This window comes from Sinocyclocheilus rhinocerous, unplaced genomic scaffold (genome assembly GCF_001515625.1).
Source record: "Sinocyclocheilus rhinocerous isolate Xijiao unplaced genomic scaffold, SAMN03320098_v1.1 scaffold592, whole genome shotgun sequence".
Lineage (NCBI taxonomy): Eukaryota > Metazoa > Chordata > Actinopteri > Cypriniformes > Cyprinidae > Sinocyclocheilus > Sinocyclocheilus rhinocerous.
In genome coordinates, this window is record NW_015642562.1 from 285,493 (window position 1) to 311,441 (window position 25,949).

Consider the following 25,949-nt stretch of genomic DNA (forward strand, 5'->3'; position numbering starts at 1 on the left):
TATATATTTTTTTTTTTAGTTTATGGCATTATTGAGATATTTTCAGAAACATTCATTTGTTTTTATTTTGATATAATATATTTTATTTTATTATTTTATTTTTTATTTTTATTTTGTTTATGAGGAAAAAGTTATCTTTTCGCCCTTTATATAATCTCATTGCTTTCTAAGAGAAATGATTGAGATAATAAAGAGATCTCATATGGGGACTCACTTTTCTTCTCTGATGTTGATGGTGGAATCTGTATTTCTCTTTGTTATATGTTTTAAATATGGTGATGGGCATCATAAAACAAGCATCGTCTCTCTCTCTGTTGTCATGGCTACAGGTGGCATCACTCCAGTTACCCAGAAGCCCTTGAAAAGACGAGAGATGCCCTTTTGAGATGACTGACACTGGAACAAACTTCATATCTGGTGAGTGTGTCAGTTCACAATAACACATTTCCTTTCTCTTTCTCGCTCTGTTTCTCAAACCGCTGCAGATCATGGTGAACGGAAACATCTGTTGTCAGGTCCCATGTCACTGGATTTCTGGGAAATAATAGATTGGTGCGTGCAGACAGAAGAAACAACACTGTGTGCTTTCATACACACACACACACATACGGTTAGAGAAGATGATCTTGTTCCCTGACAACAGAGAATACAGCAGAAAACATATTAACTAATGTGGCCAAAACATTTGTAAAATTATTCACCCAAAAATAAAAATGCAGCCATCCTTTACTCTTCCGTATGCTGTTTGAAACCCTATGTTTTTTTTCTTCCATGCAACGCAAATCAAGCTGTTTAGCAGAAAGTTCATGTTGCTCATTTTGTGCATTGAAAGTGAATGAAGACTGTCAATACCTGGTCTTTTACTATCTAATAGTAGCAACAGCAAAAGGGCTACAGGTGATTTTCATTATAGTGCACAAGTCATTTGCATATAATTTGTATGGTGCTTACTGTCATTTTAATTGAATACACTGCAGGTGAATAGGTAAAAATTGAACTAATAGATATCACCATTCTTCTCTAGTTGAGAAGATTAGTGTAACCTAATCTCTAGTTGAGAAGAAAGGTGTAGTGAACACCTTTTCTGATTTTTTTTTTTTAAATATGCAAATATTGCATTATTTAATTAAATATGCATATTAAATATTTAATTAGATGCATATTAATTATTAACATATTAGAATTAAAAGTTTTTACAGAAGGGATTTTGGAGTTCTCTTTTTACTGATTTACTGATGTACATCCAAAAATCATAAAATTATGTCAACAGCCAGAAAGAAAGTAGGAATAAAAAATTAGGAAGCAAATTATATATGAACAATCCCTTCTACAAAACCCTTCAGAATATGGAAAGGAATAAAACTGCTAAGTTTGGTGTATGTAATTGCTGCTGAAGTGGAGAAACAAACTCATTTTGAGAAAATGGTCTGTAACGATATGTAGTGTAATCGAAATCTATAGACGCAAATTGATAAAGTGCAAAAATGCAAATGATATATGAACAAACCCTTCTATAAAAACATTCAGAATATAGACAGGAATAAAACTGCTAAATGTGGTGTATGTGGTTAAAAATATATATTGCAATTGAACTCTACAGATAGAAATGGACAGAACATGCAATGAAATAAACACTTAAAAGTGTAGCTTGGATGTTTTCTTTCCACTAGTCTGTAACATGTTATATAAAGCCAAATAGCCCAAGATCTCAAAATTGACCAAAATTGTCAAATAGTTCCTTAGGAATGTAGTCAGTATGAATAACAGGGTGCAACTTGGATATTTGTCAAAATTGCCTTAACAGTGATTTCTGAAGGTTTCGCTTTCATTGCATGCAAAAGAGCAGCGTGAGCATCTCGTTTTGTGTTGCACAGAAGAAAAGAAACATCAGGGTGTGCAAACGATCATCGATTGTTCATTTTTGGCCGCACCGTTCCTGTAAGAACCTGACAGCATGTACTATATGTACTACAAATGATCCTTCATCCACACTAATTACATTCCAGCAGTTCAGCATGCTCATGTAGAGAGGGCCGGCGGCCAGACAGCAGTCTGATGTTTTCCTGTAAACTCCGAGCGGTGGTTTCTGTGGTCTGTAGCGGAGAGCAGAAGAGTCGGACAGATGGAGGTTGAAAGCTATGACATAATATCTGACCTGCTTACCGTCTCTAATGCATTACACGCCTTTAACTGCAGAACTAATCGCTCAACCACAGGGTTTCTGCGCCGAGTCCTTGCGTTGGTAGTAAATATGAACATCAGGGTGTGATTTAACTTATTTGGCAAGACTGCTGCTTTGAAACCTTATTGATGCAAGCAATGGCATGAAGCACCAGGTTGCTCCAGATGAATTGTCCTAATTTGAGTAAAAGCATCCAACTTAGTCTAGATGTTTCATTCCTGGTGTTGACATGCATGTTTCTTATCCTTTTACTAGGCTGAATGCTCAAAGTCAACATGAAATCAACATTTGCTGAAAACATGTTCTTGCCTTTATTGTGCATGATTCATTAATGCACGTTATTGTACAAGAATTTTCCTTTTTGGTTGATTTCCGTTTGTGCAGATTTTACCTTTACATGACCTGAGGGGTTATTTTTAATGCAAAGTCCCATGCTATATTTTTGTTTGATTGGATGTTCTGTTTAACTCCGAAATACATGGGCTTTGAAGGCTGTTTCATGAGGTTCAACATTAGGCGCTCAGTTTATCAGGAGCTTTGGTTCCCGAATTATTTTTCCCATTTATTTTTTTGTCATATGCATTTTTTAAAAAGTCTTTGTTGAAGTTTTATAAGCCACAAACCAAACTAAACCAATCTGCTACAAGATGAATCGCAGCATTACAAACTCTGACTTGAAGGGGGGGAAAAAACTTTTAAAATGACAAAGGTGCAAGACTGTGTACTCGTTGGCTTTAATAAGGGAAACAACTATAATCTCATGAAGCATTGTGAATGACAGTTGAAAAAAAAAAAGATAAATATAAAACTATTGATTAAAAGATAAAAGAAGGTTATATAAATATATATGCACTGTAAGAAATCATTTGTCATTTTTTGATTTCATGAAGTTGTAAATTAAACAAAGATTATACCATTTCAGTTTTTTACTTAAAAATTTCATGTTTAATTCAATGTGTTATTTTCCATTTCTAGTTTGCTATTTACTAAGTGGAAATTGTTTTTACAGCATTTTTTTTTCAGTGAAGAAACAAAATATATTTAATATTTCTTGCAGTATCTCTCTCTATATACACACACGCACACACACACATATTAAAGTAGTAGTTTGAGAGCGTAGAGAGACATGATCCATTATTTTTCTCGATTAACTTGTGATTTTCTGATTGGTGGAGATTTCTCTGCAGAATTATGGGTAATGTATTCTCAACAGTAATTCAACTGTTAAGCACGATTATTTATAAAATAAGTTAAAATAGTGCATGCTAATGGCTTCAACCGAAGCATATATTATTGATTAACAACCTTGCAGCTCACAGTAATTCTGTCTTTGAAGGTTTATAAGTTATCATTAAAAATGTATTTCTCCCCTATGGAGAAAATGAATGGGATTTTTACTTCCTTACTCTGTAGCGTTTATGTTAAACACAGAACCAGCGGATGTTTGATTGGTTGCTATTAGAAACCACTCCACCAATGGCAGGTATTGATTGGCTAATCCAGCTGCTGTGTTTGACCAATCGGGATTCCACAGGGGTCACTTCTGCAGGATCCAATTAAAGCAAATTTACAGCAGACGTGATGAAGCTTGTCAAATCCAGACTGTGTCCCAGAGGATCCAGAGATTCACTTTAAGATGGTGATTCACCCTCCTCCTCCTCCTCCAGCAGATATTACACTCCATCAAATAATCTTCATCAATAAAAGATCTAGAGGTGCTTTTACTTTTGCAAAACGTGTTGCATTAGCTTCTTATAGACCGGCAGGTCGTCTTTATCCTGTGATATCAGCGATAGTGAGTTTATCAGGAGCTTTGGTTCCCGAATTATTTTTCCCATTTATTTTTTTGTCATATGCATTTTTTAAAAAGTCTTTGTTGAAGTTTTATAAGCCACAAACCAAACTAAACCAATCTGCTACAAGATGAATCGCAGCATTACAAACTCTGACTTGAAGGGGGGGAAAAAACTTTAAAAATGACAAAGGTGCAAGACTGTGTACTCGTTGGCTTTAATAAGGGAAACAACTATAATTTCATGAAGCATTGTGAATGACAGTTGAAAAAAAAAAAGATAAATATAAAACTATTGATTAAAAGATAAAAGAAGGTTATATAAATATATATGCACTGTAAGAAATCATTTGTCATTTTTTGATTTCATGAAGTTGTAAATTAAACAAAGATTATACCATTTCAGTTTTTTACTTAAAAATTTCATGTTTAATTCAATGTGTTATTTTCCATTTCTAGTTTGCTATTTACTAAGTGGAAATTGTTTTTACAGCATTTTTTTTTCAGTGAAGAAACAAAATATATTTAATATTTCTTGCAGTATCTCTCTCTATATACACACACGCACACACACACATATTAAAGTAGTAGTTTGAGAGCGTAGAGAGACATGATCCATTATTTTTCTCGATTAACTTGTGATTTTCTGATTGGTGGAGATTTCTCTGCAGAATTATGGGTAATGTATTCTCAACAGTAATTCAACTGTTAAGCACGATTATTTATAAAATAAGTTAAAATAGTGCATGCTAATGGCTTCAACCGAAGCATATATTATTGATTAACAACCTTGCAGCTCACAGTAATTCTGTCTTTGAAGGTTTATAAGTTATCATTAAAAATGTATTTCTCCCCTATGGAGAAAATGAATGGGATTTTTACTTCCTTACTCTGTAGCGTTTATGTTAAACACAGAACCAGCGGATGTTTGATTGGTTGCTATTAGAAACCACTCCACCAATGGCAGGTATTGATTGGCTAATCCAGCTGCTGTGTTTGACCAATCGGGATTCCACAGGGGTCACTTCTGCAGGATCCAATTAAAGCAAATTTACAGCAGACGTGATGAAGCTTGTCAAATCCAGACTGTGTCCCAGAGGATCCAGAGATTCACTTTAAGATGGTGATTCACCCTCCTCCTCCTCCTCCAGCAGATATTACACTCCATCAAATAATCTTCATCAATAAAAGATCTAGAGGTGCTTTTACTTTTGCAAAACGTGTTGCATTAGCTTCTTATAGACCGGCAGGTCGTCTTTATCCTGTGATATCAGCGATAGTGATCACGTTCAAAGCAGCCGCAGCGTTAAGCGCCGCTCTCATCTGCCGGAGGAGGATGATGTTTAAGCAGACAGACGTTTGTTACTTCCCGCACCAATCATGAAGTATTCATTACCGGCTTCAAGGCATAACAGCTTATTGTATTATTCATGGCGAAAGCTCACGGGTTTATTCTGTAGAATACTGCGGCTTATGCGCTCATCAAGGTGATGGAGACAATCATGTATGTGCATTCATAATCAGCTTCATTAAGAGATGCCAGAGACATGCAAACTTTACAAATCAGTGGTTATAGTTTTGAGGATTGAAGTTGTCTTCACTGGTGTAAATGATTGGCACTAAAGCATGGCATCTTTTTAAGTTTACTAGTAGTTAACCACAGCTGTGTAATTGATGTTTCTTCCACTTTGTTTCAACAGAATGTGTTAAGTTTAGCTCAGTATCTTTCAGGTGTCTACAACAGTATTAGTCAAATTTTCTATAACCATATAAGTCAAGTTTACTATTACAGCATCTTCACTAGTTAGTCTACTATAGTAGTACTGTATGTGCAAAGTTTAGTGCAGTATCTGTTGTGTTGTTTCAAAAGTATTTTAAGTGTTAAGCCTTTCAGGTTTACTAGTAGTTTTCTACAGTAATGTTAAGTTTAATATAACAATATAAGTCAAACATCATTAAGCTTGTTTTGAGTTTACTATAGTACTATGTGTGACAGTATGTGTTAAGTTTAGTGATACATTATCTTTCGGGTTTACTGGTAGTTTTGTACAGTATTTGTAAGTTTACTATAAGCGTATAAGTCAAACATCATTGGTAAAGCATGTTTTGAGTTCACTGGTAGTCTACTATACTAGTATGTGTGACGTTTACTGGTACAGTATCTGTCTTTTTTTTTCAAAACTATAAGTTATTATTCAGGTTTATTAGTGTAGTATCATAACATTGTAATTTAAGTTTTACTTGTACAGTATCTGTTTAGTTACTATAACCATACCAGTCAAGTTTACTGGTAGAGCATCTTTTGATCTTCAACTACAGTAGTATGTGTGATGTTTACTAGTACAGTATCTGTCATTTTGTTTCAACAGTATGTTTTAAATTTATCTTGCCGGTTTACTGGTAGTTTTCTACAGTATTGGTCAAGTTTATTATAACCATATCAATTTAGTCAATTTTACTAGTAGTTTATCACAACACTGTAAGTTACACTGGCACGGTATCTGTCATATTGGTTTAATCTTTGTGTAACAAGTTTAGTGGCCCAGTATTTTTGCTGGTAATTTTCTATAAGTCTACTGGTTCAAAGCATGTAAAGCATGTTCACTAGTAGTGTACTTTTGTAGTGTGTGACATTTACTGGTACAGTATGTTACATTTTTTTCTTTCAGGTAAACTGGTTGTTTTCTACAACAGTGTTAGTCAAGTTTACTGGTACAACATTGTCACTAGTTGCCTACTATAGTAGTAAGTGTGAAGTTTGTTCCATTTTGTTTCGGCCGTACATGTTAAGTTTAGTAATTCATTATATTTCTGGTGCACTAGTACTAATTAAGTTGACTATAAAAGTATTGGTCAACTTTTGAGTTCTCTAGTAATCTACTGTACTAGTAAGTGTGTATTTTACTGATGCAATATCTGTTATTCTATTTCAAAGCATGCATTATGAATATCTTTCAGGTTTACTAGTAGTTTTCCACAGTATTTGTCAAGTTTACTGTAACACTATTTGTTCAATGTTAAGCATCTTGCGATCTCTATAATATTTACTGGTGCACTATCTATCATTTTGTTTTAATTAAACTGTGTGAATTAAGTTGATCTTTTACGTTTACTAGTAGCTTTCTCCACGTTTCTCAAGCTGACTATAAAAGTATTGGTAAAATTTACTGGTAAAGTATCTATTGAGTTCGCTAGTAGTCTATTTACAATAGTATGTCTGAGGTTTATTGGTACATTATCTGTGAAGTTTAGTTCAATATTATCTACCAATTGTACATTAATGTTTCAAGCTTGTATTAGTATTAGTACCGTGTGTGTGTGTGTGTGTGTCTGTGTGTGTGTGAGTGTGTGCTGGTGAGAGATGCTGCTCTCTCGGAGTGAAGTGCTCAAATCCTCATAAATTTGAGCGATCTGGGATTTGATTGATATCGCAGCTAAAAGCTTTCCTGCTGTGCTGCCAAGACTCTAAATCTGAGGGCCATTTTCTTTGTGTCAGGTTTTGCTTGTAGTGTTCAGTCCTTTCACTGCAACACTGTGGACATTCAGCTCCATTTGACAGAACAGAAACTAGTAGTAACAGTACTTATACAGCTGTAATGTGGTGTTTTGGGTTGTGTTTCTTGTTCATGTTTTCATGTCTTTTATTTTGTAGTTATTTTGGATTAAGTAAAGACATGCCACGTTTAACCCTCTGGGGTCCGAGGGTGTTTTGGGCCCTGGAGAAGTTTTGACATGTCCTGACATTTGTGCCTAGTCAAGTCTGTTCATGCCTCGTCAAGTCTGTGCTAGTCAAGTCAGTTCATGTCAAGTCAAGTCTCGGATTATGTTTGGATCACCTGTAAATAAACTGCACTTGGGTTCTTCACTACACTCTTCACTACACAGTGGACTGATTCGTTACAACAGCCTTTACAAGATAAAAAAGATGTTTCATATACTCTACACAGGATTATGCTGCACTCAAAACAATATTTAGGCCTAAATTGCATTTGAATTGCATATAAATTTCCATGCATTTGGGTTACACAGTTTTAACGTAAATTAAACGTGTATGCCTATGATGCTTATTTGTCAATCAAGCATAAATGAAACAGTACTAATAAACTGAATGTGTTTTAAATACACAGTAACCAGGTTTAGATTTTTATCATCAATCTGCATCTCTTGAATTTTAACTAATTGAATATTGCTTGTTCCACATCTAGACATATTTTAACCATGTTCATGCTGGTTCAGCAGAATAAATGTAATTGTTTTCACAATGAACAGATTTATGCTAATTCTAATCAATTTGAACAAATGCATTTTGAAATATAGTAATTTAAATAAAATCAAATAGATGCTAATTTTTGAGTGCAGAAATCTGACCTGGTTCATTCATGTATGACTGACAAATATGCGCCCCTTACCGTTTATGTTAAAACTGTGTAACCCAAATGCATGGAAATTGTACATGCGATTCAAATACATAAACCTTAAATTTAGGCCTAAATATGCATCACAAATAGGAGCATTGCTGCTTGTACCTGGATATATTTAACAGGATTATGCAGCTAATCTTGTAAACACGCTTCTCTTGAAAATATGAAATAATTGGCATGACAGTATACAGTCAGCCAGTCATTATCGCAAAATAAACCCCCTCAGTATCACAAAAGAGACCTTATGCTTTGAAATAATAACCGTCTGACTGTGTAGTATCCCTTAAAGAGCAAATATTTGACCTCAAAAATAGTGGCACAGAGACATTTGAAAGTGTTTTAAAGTCATTTGTTTGTAGATTTCTGTCTGTTTTTGTGTTGGTGAAAGGGCAGCTGGGTAATTGTATTCCTGCGTGTGGTGCTATAGTTTATCCGCGGCTGCAGTGGAGGTCTTATCGCTCGTATGTGTCCACGCTCCTTATCTCTGAACTTGAACTGTTCCTATCAAATCTCAAGCGGCCCAGATCTGCTGCTGTATCCATAAACGACCCTTCACATCCTCACATCACCCCGCGAGCCAAGCGCTAGTCCTTCAGATAAAAGCTAAAGTCTCTCACAAGCGCTCTGTGCCAGTACGTATGCAGCTCTGAGTGTGTCGAGACCTTGAGGAGTAACACATTATTTGGAACGGATTAGGGTGTGTGATATTGACAAAAAATGAGCTCGATAACTGGATTATTTTTTTCTGAGCGTGTTTTTGTGCTGGTACCATGACTTTTTATTCGTTATATTCTGTGCATTGCACTGATAGACATTAACTTTTTCATTAAGGGACGATATTTGCCACCTTAAATTGATTTCTGGGGCATTTTACATCTTTAAAAAACATTTTAGATACATGTATCATCTTTAATGTATTTTAATTCTTCCATTTAATCAATAAATTCAGTTAGAATAATAAGACACTATGTTGTTACCAATCAAATAAAATCGGTATCAACAAAATCCATTTTTTGCACTGCAGAAGTGGTGCAGAAGCTGCATTTGCATAAGGAAGGCTATGAGATTAATAGTTTAAAAATAATATTATGAATATTTAAACATGAAATGATTTTGGAATCAAATTCAATGATACTTATGAGCAGGTGACATCTTAATGAGTGAGTCATTGAATTATTAATTCAACCGATTCATTCAAACAGCTGGTTCATTCAGGAACAGAACAAGTGACCATTTTATGAATGGATCAGTGAATCATTTGATTAGTTCAAAACTCTGATTCATTCAGGAACAAAACATCACTGTGTGTTAATTGGAGATGCTCAACGGTTCTGTTTAGAACTATTTTCATTGATGAAACAGAGCAACAAAAAAAAATTTTTAGAAAATTATGTCTAAAATCTCTTACAGTATTCAATTCTTGTTTATTGAATTGTTATATAAAATCATTTTTTTTAATGAAATTATACTTTACATATGAAACTTAAACTGCCTTAATGAGTGAGTCATTGAATCATTCATTCAACCGATTCGTTCAGATGGCTGATTTATTCAGGAACGAAGCAAGTGACTGTCTTACTAATGGATCATTGATTCGTTCAAAACTCTGATTCTTTCAGGAATTAAATACCACTGTGTGTTAGTCACAGAAATTCTGTTTGGATATATTTTCATTGATAAAATAGAGCAAAAATAGAAGATTTTCACAATATTGTGTCTGAAATGTAACTCGCAATATGAAATTATTGATTTTATACAAGAGTCCACTAAACAAGATCACATTTGCAATCATGCTGATACAGTATTCAGAAAATCAGCATGCTTGCTTGTGTGATATTGATTAACTATATCATATAGAAATATGACAAAAACACTACAGGTGCATTTTTGCTCCATATATTGAATTTCAGTGATATTCTAACTGCATTCTACTCTAGGATACATCACACAGTGAAAGTGTGCAGTATCAAGGCCTGATTGTGAAACAATTACTATATTATTATGGATAATACTGAAAAACTGTATTCCATTAATGAGATTATTTTTGCAAAAATAGGGTTTCTCAGCAGGATAACAATTTTGTGGATGTCTGCAAGTGTCTGTTTGACGTGTTTTATAATAGGAACTGTAGTAATTATAGTATTTGACATGTGTATGTCAGAAACTGCGGTTGCCAAGGTGAATTTCTAAGGGTTGAACAAAGGTCGGAAGTTTAAAAACAAATGGTTGTGTGCTGCTGTCAGTCAAGCTGTCAATCAAACGCACCAGCAGCGAATCGCTTCTGCTAGTCTGTGTTGTTAATTATATCAATCAAACCACATTAAATATTGAAAATACAGTTTGCAGTAGTCATAAAAGACAGAAGTAATCAGTATCTGATTAACTCCATTGTAATTTGTGTCCTGATTAGCCGTGTAGCAGGGCTCTTTCTGTCTGGCCCTGTAGGGGTCACAGTTTCAAACACTTCATCTTCATTACAAGACAATCAGAATTAACTACGCATGAGAAAAATGACTAATTATCACCTGCTGACTTGCTCAGTGTCATTAATCCTCACTTTGATTTGGTGTTGTTGTTGTTCTGTTTTTAAATATGTATGTGCATTTTTGTTCTCTGAAATATTTACTTTCATATTCCAAATACATGATCTGTAGCTGGTAGTCAAGCCCTTATGTTGCAAGTCAATCTGACTCATTTTGATTTATGATTTGTCAGAAATACTTCTTAAACCATTATACTATGATGGTTTTTTGCACATTTTGTGACTTTTTTCTCAATGTTATCACATACTGTCATAATTATGAGATAATCATAGCTATGACAAAGTTGAAATTATGAAATACTAACTCATAATTATGAGATAAAAGTCCAACTTAGGCATACTAAGGCATAATTATAATAAAAGCGGTGACAAGAAATGATGAATGATAGCATACGATTTCATAATTATGATATAAAAAGGTAATTATGACAAAGTCAAGATTACGAGATACTAAGTCATAATTATTAGATGAAAGTCATAATTGCAACAAAGTTGAAATTATGAAATACTAAGTCATAATTATGAGAAAAAGTCATAATTGACAGGAAGTTAAAATTATGACATACAGTAATAATTTATAATTATGAGATAAAGTCAGTTATTACAGTCAAAATGATAAAGTACTAAGTACTAAAAAGTCAAACTTATGGCATACTTATGATAAAAAGGTCTTAATTGACATAAAAACTCATAATGATTATTAAGTCATAATTATGAGATAGTAATTTATGAGTCAAAATGATGACATGCTATGTCAAAATTATGATATAAGAATTTGAAATTGAGATAAAAAGTCACTTATGACATAGAAAGTCAAAATGAGATAAAGTCATAAATATGCCAAAAAATTGTCTGTCATAATTGCCTTTGTCATCATTTTGACTTTTTATCTCATAATTATGTCTTAGTATCTCATAATTTCAACTGTCAACTTTCTTATGTCATAATTATGAAAAAAAACTTTGTCATAATTACCAAAGCATGACTTTTTTTCTTATGTGGCGGATATTGACTTCCATAACACTATGAATTACTGCTCTTTGCTAAAATAATTTTGTGACACTTTGATGTGTTGTGAAATGTGCATACAAAATTCATATTACAGTTATAATGTTTGCAGGTCAATTTGACCCAAACTAAAAACATTATTGATGCATTTAATGTCATTTTCTCAACTACCTTCTGAGTAGGGTTAGGTATCGTAAGTAATTTTCCAGTTCCGATTCCGGTTCCAGTTTTCCCTAACGATTCCTGTTTCCTATTCTGGTTCCATTTAAATTAACTATTATTCTTTTTTCACTATTTTACCTTCATTGCATGTAGTGTTGCTGTAAGGTAGTAAGTAATGTTGAGTAATGCTAGTCCATCAATCACATGTGCTTCAAAGTTGATGTTTTTTACACTATCAATAACATTTTGCTTTTCAAGCAGGAATAAGCTGGTTGGCCAAATAGTCCCTTGAGCACTAAAACACTTGTTCATTTCCCTAAATTAATGAAATATTAACTGTTATACTTATAACCAGGTGTACACACACTCCATAAAGCCCCTATTTTACAAATAATAATGCGGTCAAGAGAAGGTGTGATGCAGTGAGTGGTTTCCACATTTTTAAACATTTAAAATGCATGCAAATAAATATTTTCCATCACTTTGTTTATCACTCTTGGAATGACCTGTACACTAAATAATCTAACCCTCATACTTACATAACAATAGCAGTCTATTTATTTAGTGGTCCAAGTTGAAGTCAGTATGTATATTAATGACAATATGGGACCAATATAATGTAATTTAGTGGCGGCAGTAGCTGTGCACTGCCGGTACATGTACAGTCAGACAAAACAACGTGCACAGTTATCAAAGGCACGAGTGCGCGTACAGTCGTGGAAAACGATGTGTTCGGCAGTTAAAGATGCGACGCAGCGCGTCTGTAGAGTGCGCGTCATGGGAAATGATGTGCTCAGTAATTAAAGAGGCAGGGCAGGGTTTCTGTTATTTGGTTTGTGACATCCTTTACGGGAAACGCCGGCGCAAGGCTGCTCACAGCGCTTGGTCACTCGTCGCACCAGAACCGTTTTCAGAACCGAAAATTATAAATTGCTCACGAGTCCGGTTCTTTTCAAAAAACGGAACCGGTTCTCAGTTCCCAACCCTACTTCTGAGGGAATGTACGTTTACATGCATGCATTTGCAAGCATACATTTTTATGAGTTAATGCATATTAATGCATAAGAGCGTCCCAAATCAGTCACTTACCAAGCTCCTTTTCTAGCTGGTATCTGCTTAGGGTTTGTAGCAGAGCTGTTGTGTCCCTAAACTGTCTAAAGATTGGCTTTGAAAAGCCTTTGATTTTAAACATTAATCTTGATAGCCATCAATATTTTACAAGGTCTTCTGATGTGCCACTTACGATACAGTCTACAGCATGTCCCTGCAAAATCAAACATGACTGCAGGTGTCGTCTCGCTCTGTAAGATGGAGACCCGTGTCTGGTGAGAGTTGACGGAGGGGCAGGTGTGTGATTCCTCTGATGAAAACACACGTCAGGTCATGTGACAGGTGGGCTGGCAGCTGGCCATATGAACACAAACCGAGCTGATGGCTAACGCCGCAGGGGGTTCTCATTTTTCAAAACAGCATTAAACAGCTTGATTTCACTTCCAGGGACAGTATTAGGGAGCGAATAGGCGCCACTCGTAGCAAAATGAATGAGAGAAATCATATTGCTCAGAATGGTAGCTATAAGAATTGGTGCTGTGTTTTTAATGTTTTAAATTAGCTTTTGTTTTTATATTTTCAGTTTTTGTCTTTTTTTTTTTTTTTTTGGTAAATATTTGTTTTTAGATTTTTTTATATACATTTTGTTTAGTTTTTTTATTTCGAAATTTCTCAATCAAGTACTGTCAAAATATGCATTAAATTGATCAAAAGAGAAAGTAAAGACATTTATAATGTTACAAAAGATTTCTATTTCAAATAAATGCTGTTCTTTTGAACTTTCTATTCATCTGTGAATCCTGAAAAATAAAATGTATCACGGTTTCCAAAGAAATATTTGTTTTAAAATATATGTTTTTAACATTGATAATAATCAGAAATGTTTCTTGAGCAGCAAATCCGAATATTAGTATGATTTCTGAAGATCATGTGACACTGAAGACTGGAGTAATGATGCTGAAAATTCAGCTTTGATCACAGGAATAAATTACATTTTAACATATATTCACATAGAAAACAGTTATTTTAAATTGTAATAATATTTCACAGTTTTTACTGTATTTGTAATGGCATAAATGCAGCCTTGCTCAGCAGAAGAGACTGATTAAGATGCATTATCAGGAGTGAACTGACTTGCCTTTAAATGAGTTTTATTTTGCTCCCCTCCAACATCCTGCCACACAGAGATGCTTTTCACTGTCTTGTCAGTTCCCAGTGGATAAAATTAAGTCTCAGCCTTCACTTTTCTCTTGTCAAATAGTCTGTTTCGCTCTGAAATACGTTAGATTTCAGAAGTCAAATGGCATTTCGTATCGAAGGCATTGATTTATTTAGGTCATTTGGTTTCTTTGTGAATCCTGCGCTCAGCGTTCACAGTCCACAGATGAAGCTCCAGAAACCCGAACCCAACATCATTAGAGATGGTTGGGTGTCATTTAACAGGTTTTATTTCACACTATTGCTGAGTCTTGCAGCGGTATTTCATCATGCTGGCGTTAATGCTGACTCTGTACGTTCAGGAGGTGGTCCGGCTCGCTTTCCAAATGTCATGTGCTAACTAACCCAAAACAAATGTGTTAAATGTGCAGCGAGTCCATGTTCAGCGACTCACGGATGATTACGGTCTCCTTCACCAGCTGTCGACTCCTCCTAATTACAACGGCCGCATGTATGATGACAGAATGTTAATGTTTGTGTGAATTAACCCTCTAAAATGTGTCCTGCATTAGTGTTCAGTAATGAAAGGATTGATATAGTTTCCTTGAAATGTCTGTGCTGTTGAGTATGTCAGTAATTGACCTGGAGACAGACCGCAGAAGACAGTAGTCTATGCTAATACCCACTCGCAGCACTCTGACACATTTCAAAATGCAAAACATGAAATTAATCTTGTAGCTGGAAGTGTTTGCATTCAGTTCTTGTATTTTTCAAGCTTTATGATTATGCATTCAAAACTGTGCATTTCTACCTTCCTAGGCTTCCATTGTTTTATTACTGTACATATTTTTCTTATGTTTCAAACCTGTGGATGAGTCAAAATGACTTTCAATGTCACAGATGTTGTATTTTACCTATAATATCAGTTTAAAGTGTTGCTCTTCCTCTTTTAATTGCAGAAGCGGCTGCAGATATTAACATTGTGGGTCGCCCGATTGCTCTGAGGTCGCAGGTTCCTCTTCTCTTGGCCCGTCGTGGCGTTCTCGGGTTTTATTTGGGACAGTCTGGTGCGAGGGCACTCTGGGTCTCAGTCTGACTCACTAAACACCAGCGCAGAGTCCTGTGTGCTGCCGATTACAGCTGAAGGCTCTCAGTGACGTGCATGAGTCACAGTGCAGGACAGTCATTCCTGCTGCTGATGTTGATGTACTGTTCAAACCTACTGAGTGTTCTACCTAGACAGCGTTTTAAGACATCATGCATGCTCTCCAAGGCTGCTTCCAAAGGTTAACAGAACATAATTATGTTAAGATGCCAAAATCTAAAGCAGCACTGCATGCAATCCCAGAGGTGAGCAGCAGTGAATCACTTGCATTTCAGTCGTCTTAGTAGGCAGCTGCCTATGCAGACAGTAATGCAGCTCGTCAGGGTTTGGAGCAGAGCCGGTGAGTCTGTGTCCAGCAGCCGCAATGAAACAATGAAACACAACGTTTGGACTTGAACAGAGAGAGTTTCCTGAAGCTCTGTGAGAGAGAGAGAGAGAGAGAGAGAGAGGAGCTGTTAATTGGGATGGGAGCGACTGTGTGCTTCCTCTTCCTGTTTCACAGTTTATTCATTAGAGAACACCGAGTATAGCACAGATCTATCTATCTATCTATCTATCTATCATCATCCCGCCATCTATCTGTTTTGCATTCTATTCATCCATCCATCCATCCATCTATTGTTCTTTCATTCATCCATCCATCCTTCTTTCTCTCTATATATCATCCATCTATTTTTCCTTCATCCATCCATCCATCTTCCATCTTTCTATATATCCATCCATCTATGTATTATACTTTCATCCATCCAACTTTCTATTTATCCATCCATCTATCTATTGTTCTTTCATCCATCATTCATCCATCGTTCTTTGTATATATCCACCCACCCATCCGTCCATCTATTGTTATTTCCATCCATCCATCCATCATTCTTTCTATCTAATCTATCCACCCATCCATCCATCCATCTGTTGTTTTTTCCATCCGTCCATCCATCCGTTTGTCCATCTATTGTTTTTCATCCATCCATCCATTATCCATCCATCTATTATTCTTCCATCCATCCATCCATCCATCTATCATTCTTTCTATCCATCCATCCATCCATCCATCGTTCCTTCTATTTATCCATCATCCATTGTTCTTTTTATCCATCCATCCCTCGTTCCTTCTATTTATCCATCATCCATTGTTCTTTTTATCCATCCATCCATCGTTCCTTCTATTTATCCATCAGCAATCGTTCTTTTTATCCATCCATCTATCCATCCTTCCATCGTTCTTTTTATCCATTCATCCATCCATCGTTCCTTCTATTTATCCATCATCCATCGTTCTTTCATTCTGCCGGTCTATTGTTCTGTCTATATGTTTATCATTGCATAATTTTATGTAACTGATCTTTGAAATAAACTGTTTTTATTTTTAAACATTAGTTTATCTATAAATTTCAATTCATTTTAAATCTACCTTCTTACATTCAAATTTAAATTGCAATTCTGAATTCAAACTCAATTCAGATGCAGTAATTCTGGCATCTTAATTCAGTTCTGACTAATGTTGTGTTGACCACATTATGAAATGTGTTTTGTGAGACTCACTGCTTATTCATTTGTTAACTCTAGTCAAACATCCACAACAGAGCTTTTTTTAGCCAACAGTGTGTGAATATAAAGGCATTAAAATGCGTTACACAAACACTATTGTTATGTTTAGCATGTAGTTAAAGACCAACAACGGAGGGATGGAGAGAGGAGAAGCAGAATTATACAGGAAATATTGTGCTTGTCATAGCAAACACCGCTAACAAACAAGTATTTGCACACACACACACTGCAGTCCAGTCCTATCAGTTTGGCAGATTCTCTCAGCGTGTGTGTGTGTGTGTGTGTGTCTGTGTGTGTGTGTGTGTGGACAGCACATCCCGTCTGCTGAGAGAGCTCTGGTATAAATGAGACAGAGGGATGGCTCGCTGTCACCGCCAGACTCAACCAATTCAATTCACTGCGATAAGACGGAGAAACTGGCAGAATGGAGTGGCTCCTTCTTCCAGAGTATCTCGTTAGTTTTACAGCACGTTGATGGAAAAGCTTCAAGGAGAGCCGTGGTGTACATGTCCTCAGAAGAGTAAAAAGAGCCTTGATAATTTGTCCCCAAACAGTGTGTCCTTTGACGCTCGCAGCCTCTCAGAGCTTCACCGCGTGTCAGGCTGAAGTCAGCAGTCGTTCTGTACAGTGCTAAATCAGCAGCGCGTATGAACAGGCTGAGCTAGTCTGCTAGTAGGTGAGGTAAGGAGCTGCCAACCAAACTGCTGTAGATTCATCTCAACCACACTGAACAACCCAGCCTAAACCAGCTGTTGATGTAACTCATATTAGATCACCTGAGATGTTAATATCATGTTCAAACAGGGACTTGCATGGTTTCTAACTGGTTGAAGCTGGTCATTAGCTGGTCAGAACTAGTTTAGGTGTTTGATAAGCTTATGTGGTCTAGTTTCTAGATGCTAAGTTAAAGTGGATGACTAGCTTATGTTAGAAGGGAAGGTCTTACAAAAAAGACATGGAGATACTATTATAGTTTTTGTTCATATTTTGAATAGTTTTTAGTGTTTTTTTTTATTATTATTTTGTTGTATTTTTGTCATAATTAGCCATTTTTATTTTATTTTTTATTTTTATTTTTAATCTACATCAAGTTACATGACCACTATGTGTTATTAGGAAACTATTACATATATTAGAAACTATTATATTATTTATTAATATTTTGAATTATTATGTTTTTATTTTCCATTTCCATTTTAAAGTTTTAGTAATTTTGTTGTTTTTGTCATTTTTTTTCGTTATTTTTTTTGTTTGTTTTCATTCATTTTGTTGTGTTTTTTTGTCAGTTTTATTATTATTATTATTATTATATTTTGTCTATATAGTTTATATAAATTTTTATTTCAGTACTTTTTTATTTATTTTTATTTCAGTACATTTTAATTTATAATTTAGTGCATCAAGTTGAATTAACCGAAATAAAATGTTTAAGATTGTTATGATCTATTTTATAATGTATATTATAACATAGATTTTTTTCCGTTAAAGATCATTTTATTCAAAGTAATTTTTTTATGGTTTTACTTTTAACTTTTTAACTATTATTACAGCCTTATTGTACTCATTGTACTTTACAGATGAAGCAGATGTTCAATTCAGGTTTTTATCATGTTGTATGTCATCATTTTTTGATGAAGAGCCATGAAACCGCCTGTGCCAGAGGATATGAATGCTGAAATATTTTATTGTGTATTTCCAGCATTATGTTGAGGTCACACAGGGTTTATGTGTTTTATTTTTCGTGCTATTTTGGCCTGTTGTTGAGGTTTTAAGTGCAGTATTTTCCAGAGCGCGTCTGAAGCACCAGTTATCACTGCAGGATGCTGTCTTTTTTTTTCCTCTACACTGCAGGCACTTTTAAACGGATGTGTTGTTATTTTTATTTGGTTTCCAGAAGCCTCCGTTCCGTCGCTCTGACGTTCGGCTAACTCTGCTGTTGCTATCATTAGCATTGGGCTAACGCCGCGGGCGTCCTGAGTCAGTTCAATCTGCTGTTCGGGGCCCAGAGCCAGTCAGATTCCTCATCAAAACACTACGGGATGCCAGCTAAAGACAGATCACAACAGACGGTGCGCCTCCTTTCTGCTTGTGTGAGATGAACTCAGCGGCCGCGTTAACAGTAGCTAAATCACAGCTTGCCGGAAAGTGGAGGGTTGTTTCTGGGAAGATGCAGCGCGGGTCACTGGACATATAATACGCCTGCTCTGGACTGGCAGAGACTACAGAGAGGCAGATTAAACTGGCCAAGGGACACAATATTATGCAAATTCAGTGAGATTACATCATGATTGGATTGGATTGTGTTTGGATCACGTCTAGGGTCTTATGATGGGTAGAGTCTTTTCTGCTCATCAAGGCTGCATTTATTTGATCAAAAATACAGTAAAAACAGTAATAGTATGAAATATTATTAGAGTTTTCTATTTGAATATATTTTAAATGTGTAATTTATTTCTGTGATGGAAAGCAGAATTGTCTGCCATTACTCCAGTCTTCAGTGTTATACATTTTTTAAATATGTTTTTAATATATTTTTGTATTTTGTAATTGTAATGTTTCAGGATTTTTTATTAATAGAATTTTAAAAAGCATTAATTTGAAATATAAATCAACATTATAAATGTCTTTACTGTCAATTTTGATAAATTCAATGTGGCCTTGTTGAATTAAAGTATTCATTTCTTTAAAAAAGAAAAAACATACTAACCCCAAACCTTTGAATAGCAGTTCATATATTACATATATTGCTTTAAAAAAAGTATATTTGTTACTGCTAACTGTTGTTCAGCTATTATTATTATTAATATTATTAAGAATTTACTGACTTAATATTTAAAATATAAGGCAATAATAATAACAATGTCTAATTTGGTTTTATTTTATAATTGTATACATATTTTTTACTATAATTTTATAGCTACTTATGTTTATCTTATTCTTTTCTGAACACCAGTAAAATTTAAAGTATTTGCTGACAACTTACATGTGACTAATGTTTTTTTTCTTCTCAGTGCAATTTTGACTGATAAATGTTGAAGATATTTTTTAACATTCAGTAAACGTTTTAAAAACAGCTTTGAAAAAGAAAAAAAAAACACAGTGCGAAGTTTGTAAATTGTGTGAGCTTATTTCACAATATTAGATTGAAAGATCAGAAAAAGCCCACATACACCAGCCCATACACCCTCCCTTCAAAAGAAATCAGAATAGAAGTGGTCAAAAGTGGACAGAAGAGACGGATTAAAACACCAGGTGTGAACAGAAATGTGTCTCCTTCATCTATCTACCAAAACGTATCTTAATACCAGGAGTAAACTGGGCCTTTGACCCATTTGACCAAGAGGCGGCCATTATCACACTGACTGTGCTATTAGCCAATCACAATGAGGAAGAGAGCGTGAGAGGCGGGCATTATCACACTGACTGGGCTTTTAGCCAATCACAATGAGGAAGAGAGTGTGACTGGACTTTTAGCCAATCACAGTGAGGAAGAGAGCGTGAGAGGCGGGCATTATCACACTGATTGTGCTATTAGCCAATCACAATGAGGAAGAGAGCGTGAGAGGCGGGCATTATCACACTGACTGTGCTATTAGCCAATCACAATGAGGAAGAGAGCGTGAGAGGCGGGCATTATCACACTGACTGGGCTTTTAGCCAATCACAGTGAGGAAGAGAGCGGGAGAGGCGGGCATTATCACACTGATTGTGCTATTAGCCAATCACAATGAGGAAGAGAGCGTGAGAGGCGGGCATTATCACACTGCTGTTTCCCCTCACATTCACACAGCAGCTAGAGTTCTCTTTTGTCGTCTTATTTTTGCTCTGCCGCCTCACAAACTACAGCTTTGGTGTGATGTGATGTCATACTCTGATCCAGTCAAAGGCAAGAAAATAAATCAATTATCAGCAAAATCACACATAGGACAGCATCTGAAGGATTAATCAGGTAGAAATGTGTTTTGCATCACACACAGTGTTAAACACACTATTAGAAAGCTTTAGAAGTCAATTGTCAATTGTCACTTGCACAGAATTCTCATGATGTGTAAGTACAGTATATTCACACTCGGTGCTGTAGAAATGAGGTATTTTACACTGGTGTAAACTGTATTGATCCAAGCTCTCTCAGAAACGTCAATAACAGCCTCTAATATTTACAGTGTGCTTCTGATGATCAGATGATCAGATTCAGCTGGATCAAATCTAATAGTTTAAGACATTGAAAATCCCAGAGCACATGCCTCACAATGACTGAACACTGAACTAATTAACACAGATACAGAATGAACATCTGGACTTACTTCATATATTATAAAAATCAGTGACCTCTGTCTATTGCATTGTCTAAAAATGAACATTCTTTCATTAATTACTCTGCTTCATGTTATTCAGTGTTATTTTAGTATCATTTGTAAGCATAGGTTATAGTATTTATTATTAATTTTAATCAAATGAAAACTAAAAATAATTTTAGTTTAAGTGTATCATTCTGTGTAATTTTGTCATTTGTTAGTTTTTTATTTCTATGTAGCATTTTCATTTTTTAGTAATTTTAGTACTTATTTTACTACGAATTTTCATTTTTAATATTTATATTTTATTTACGCTTTAATTTCCTTTGTTTGTCTTTTTTAGATCTCAAAGTTGCCATATATTGTTTGGAAAGAAAGCACCTGCTAAGTTTTGTTTTGTAGAAAGTACGTTTTATTTTATTTTTCAGTGAACTTTTCCTTTAATATTAGAAGCTTTTTGTTTTTCTAATTTATTTTATTTTAGTTTTAGTAATCTTAGTACTTCAATTTAAACTTATTTTACATGAATACTTACATTTTTAAATTGTTAATATTTATATTTTATTTCAGCTTTAGTTTATGTTTTGTGTGATCAACGGGCTGAAAATCTTCACTATTGCTCTCAAATCAAATATGTTAGACATGCTGCATTTGGTTAGACGTGAAGGCTTGTCATAAGGCCAAAAAAAACAATATATAGGTTAGATTGTGAAACCAGCAAGCAGCATCTGCTAGTAATTAAAATCATATCTGCTTTACAAAAAGAAAAAAAAACAGTAAACAGAGTGAATAAAGAGGGAATAAAGCGAGCCAAGCAAACACTTGACAAACATCACTGGAATGATTTATGTAGAGGCTCGTTACAACACACCGTAATTAACTAAAACTAGCAATTAGTGCTATTTGAACTGTTTAGAACAAAGAGAGACTGATGACTGGAGTCATTAACTCATAATCTCAAACTTTTGACATTCAGCCGCGTAAATGCAAGAAGAGAAATTACTGTAAACATTTTAAGATCAACACAAATGTCTGTTTACTTTCCTAATAGCTAATTTACTTCATCCATTGTGAATGATTCATCAGTGCACTTTATTCCTAGAAACGAATCTGTATCTTTTTTATTAACTCTGTTTGAGACAGAGAGTGAAAATGAGGATAGAAAAGGAATTTTTTGATGCAAAAAATGCATTAACTTTATAATGATGTCTTTGATGTTAATGTTAACTAATAGTTCAATGCCACAAGCATGATGATTTCTAAACAAGCTGTTTTTCCATTTTTGCTGTTTGAATGGGAATATTTAAATCAAGATTTAGAACTGAACGTGCTGTTTTGCGTGACGTGAGACTCTGGTGTGGTGCATGTAGTGCTAAAAACAGCTTTTTGACACGCATAATCACACGCTCACGGATCCTAGCGGTGAGCTCAGCGGGGTTTCTTCATGGGTGCAGTTACACCGGTAATCGTAATTGAGAGATCTACAAACACTTCAATCTGTGAACAATAAACACATCGCTTACAGCAGTTACAGAAATAAGCCGCGCCGCAGGAGGTGATTATCAGCGAATAATGATGTCGATTTGAATCGGTTCCTCACACAAAACTCACTTATGGTGCTTTTTGGAGCTCAAAATTGGCATTATTATTGGGAAAAAAGTGTCGTGCTAAGTTTTCATTTTGAAAAAAATAAGTCAGGTTTTTAACGACATAAGAGTGAGTAAATTATTAAGGTTGTTTTATTTTCTGTGAACCTTTATAGTGATACACACACGTTATCTCTGGCCTGTGATTGGATGTTGGCTTTGGTCTTACTGACAGAAATCAGCAGTGTTTCCTCAGTAAATCTCTTCGGGACCACGACTAAGGTGAAAACAATGAATAAGCTGTCAAAGGTTAGTTTGAGCGATTGATGGGATGATTGATGGGAAGAGAGCAGACATCTGCTAAAAACACATCATCAGCACAAGCCACGAGAGATGAGAGACATTCAGCACAGCATTTCACTCGGCTTTTCTCAGTTGTGTCTTCTAGAACGTGAAATATATGACTTAAGGCAAAACACTACAGGCAAAAACATTGTTTTTTCATGCACTGGTTAATTTTGAGATTTTGGGCAATTTGGCTGTTATAATATGTTCTTTCAGACTAGTGGAAAAAATACACTTAAATTAAGTGTTTATTTTATTTGCACGTTATGTATTTGCGCCTGTAGATTTAAATTACAATAAATATTTTGGTAACGCTTTAGTATAGGGACCAATTCTCACTATTAACTAGTTGCTTATTAGCATGCATATTAGTAACATATTGGCTGTTTATTAGTACTGATAAAGCACATAATCTGCATGACCATATTCTACATCCCTAATCCTATCCGATACCTAAACATAACAACTACCTTACTAACTATTAATAAGCAGCAAATTAGGAGTTTTTTGAGGCAAAAGTCGTAGTCAATGGTTTGTTAATAGCGAGAATTAGACCTTAAAATAAACCAATATTTTTAAAGGCCATTCTCTCAAAATGAGTTTTTTTCTCCACTGCAGCAGCACTTACATACACCAAAACTTGGAGTTTTATTCCTATCTATATTCTGAAGGTTTTTACTGAGATATTTTTTGATATATCCTTCACCTGGTATCATATAATGCAAATGCATTTTTTCTCTTTGATAAAACAAGAACTCAAAAATCTCATATGTAAAAACCTCAAACTGAATGTCAACTAAATGAAACGAGATTTTTGGCTTTATCCAATATTCATATTTATTTTCTGGAAGTGTATGCAAATTTGTGCATATTTCATAAGATAATGCCTAAATTTTCACACATAAACTTTTTTTTTTTGTGGTACAAGTTTTCTGAAATGTTATGTTTGCATTTCTTCATGTACTGTAATTAACTTTGAAAATATGTTGATATCTATTGTTCATTTTTTTCCTGTTCACCTGTGGTGTCCTAAAATAGTCACATATCAAGTATCTCTACTGTTTCTGAGCTGTTTCAGTTCTGCAGTGACTGTTGGTGCATGTGTTGTAGTTTGACATAATAATATGACTTTAAATCAACTAAACTTTCACCTAAACACAAAGCAAATTCAATCAAGTCCATTCAGTCAGTACTATTACAGTATTTCGATCTGTGTACTCACAAACAGCCTGAACCGGCAAAATCAATACACGTCAACAGAAACATCTCTCTGATCTCTAATCAACAGCGACAGGACAAACTAGTGCAGAAAGATCCTAAAAAGCAGTTCTGAACCGAGCGAGAGCTTCCAGGAAGCGCCTGGGGACGGCAGGCCTCCTTCATGTTTGTTTACATCATGTGCGCTTGTGAACTCTTGCTTTAGGCAAAAGACAGAAGTCACAGAACAGGAGTTTTAACCTTTGTAATGCGGCTCAGTGCAGCTCAAGCAAACAAACATTAGACGCGTCATCAGTAGACCGACGGATCTGAAGTCCTCTGGGTCAGACGTAAAATAGTGTATTTTATCTAATGTCTGTTAAAGAGCTCTTGAGTATGGCATGAACTTCTGACACACAACACTTTATATCTGCTTATCTGCATCTACAAACCAACATGAAACGTTATGGGATTCTCATGATCAAGATTTCATTAAACGATACCTGTGAAATATCATGATTCATGATATCAGCTCCCTATCTATCTATCTATCTATCTATCTATCTTCTATCTATCTATCTATCTATCTATCTAGCTATGTCTGTCTGTCTATCTATCTATCTATCTTCTATCTATGTCTATCTATCTATCTATCTATCTATCTATCTATTAATTATTATCAGTGTGTGTAACATTTAGATAAGTTAGATTAAGTGTCATTTTTTTATAATATAATATTTGAATAATGTATAGTATTTATTTGGTTTTTCAAAAAGTTATATATACACTTAAATATTATAAATAATATTCAGATATTATTATCATTGTTGTTGTTGTTAGGGTTCTCATCTAAATATGTGTTAAATATACATTTAAATATTATACATTTAGATATTTATTATTATTGATTTGCTTTATTTAAAAGTTCAATATTTTAAAGTTAAATATTATATTTAAATAAAATATATTTTATATGTACATGCTGGTCCATTTATGCCAATGTATTTTTTAAGTCTGTGAGCAAGGATTTTTGGCTCTTCTCAGATACAGCTCTAAACATCTCTGTGGATTTATGTAAAAGTCCATAAATCGTCATGGAAAATAACAGAAGATCTGTAAAGGTCATGCTAGATATGTAATCCCAAAGGTAAAACACAGAGGAAACCGTTTTAGAATAAATATTTATGGTTGAATCTTCAAGCACTGCAGCTGAAATTCTAATGATTTCTATATAATTGCTATCACTTCATCATGTTAACAGTTGAATACACTCCTGACGGAGCATTATGTGACATATGGAGGCTTTAACAGCAGGTTAGATTGTGTTTTTTAGTTGGTTGCAGTGTTGTTTTATCCTCCACGAGTATACAGTCATCGATACTGACCTGGGTAGAGTTTAAATGCAAATTTCAGCTACTTCTTCTACGCTGGCTATTTCTTCACTGGTGTTTTTTGCTGATTCAGCTGTTATTCTTTCTGAACTGATGCTTGTTGTTTTGCAGCACATTGCAGTGGAGAGTGTGAAATATGAACACTTTTAGAGTGGTGTGAGGTTTTG

At 34.8% G+C, this 25,949-nt stretch overlaps 1 protein-coding gene across 1 annotated transcript in view; it reads left to right on the plus strand.

The window, feature by feature from the left end:
- The first annotated feature begins 333 nt into the window (after positions 1-333).
- lrfn1 (leucine rich repeat and fibronectin type III domain containing 1) overlaps positions 334-25,949 on the plus strand; it is a 48,802-nt gene continuing 23,186 nt past the window's right edge. Inside the window, exon 1 of the mRNA XM_016573230.1 lies at positions 334-417. The gene's annotated coding sequence lies outside the window, so the exon portion shown is untranslated. The remainder of the gene's footprint in view (positions 418-25,949) is intronic.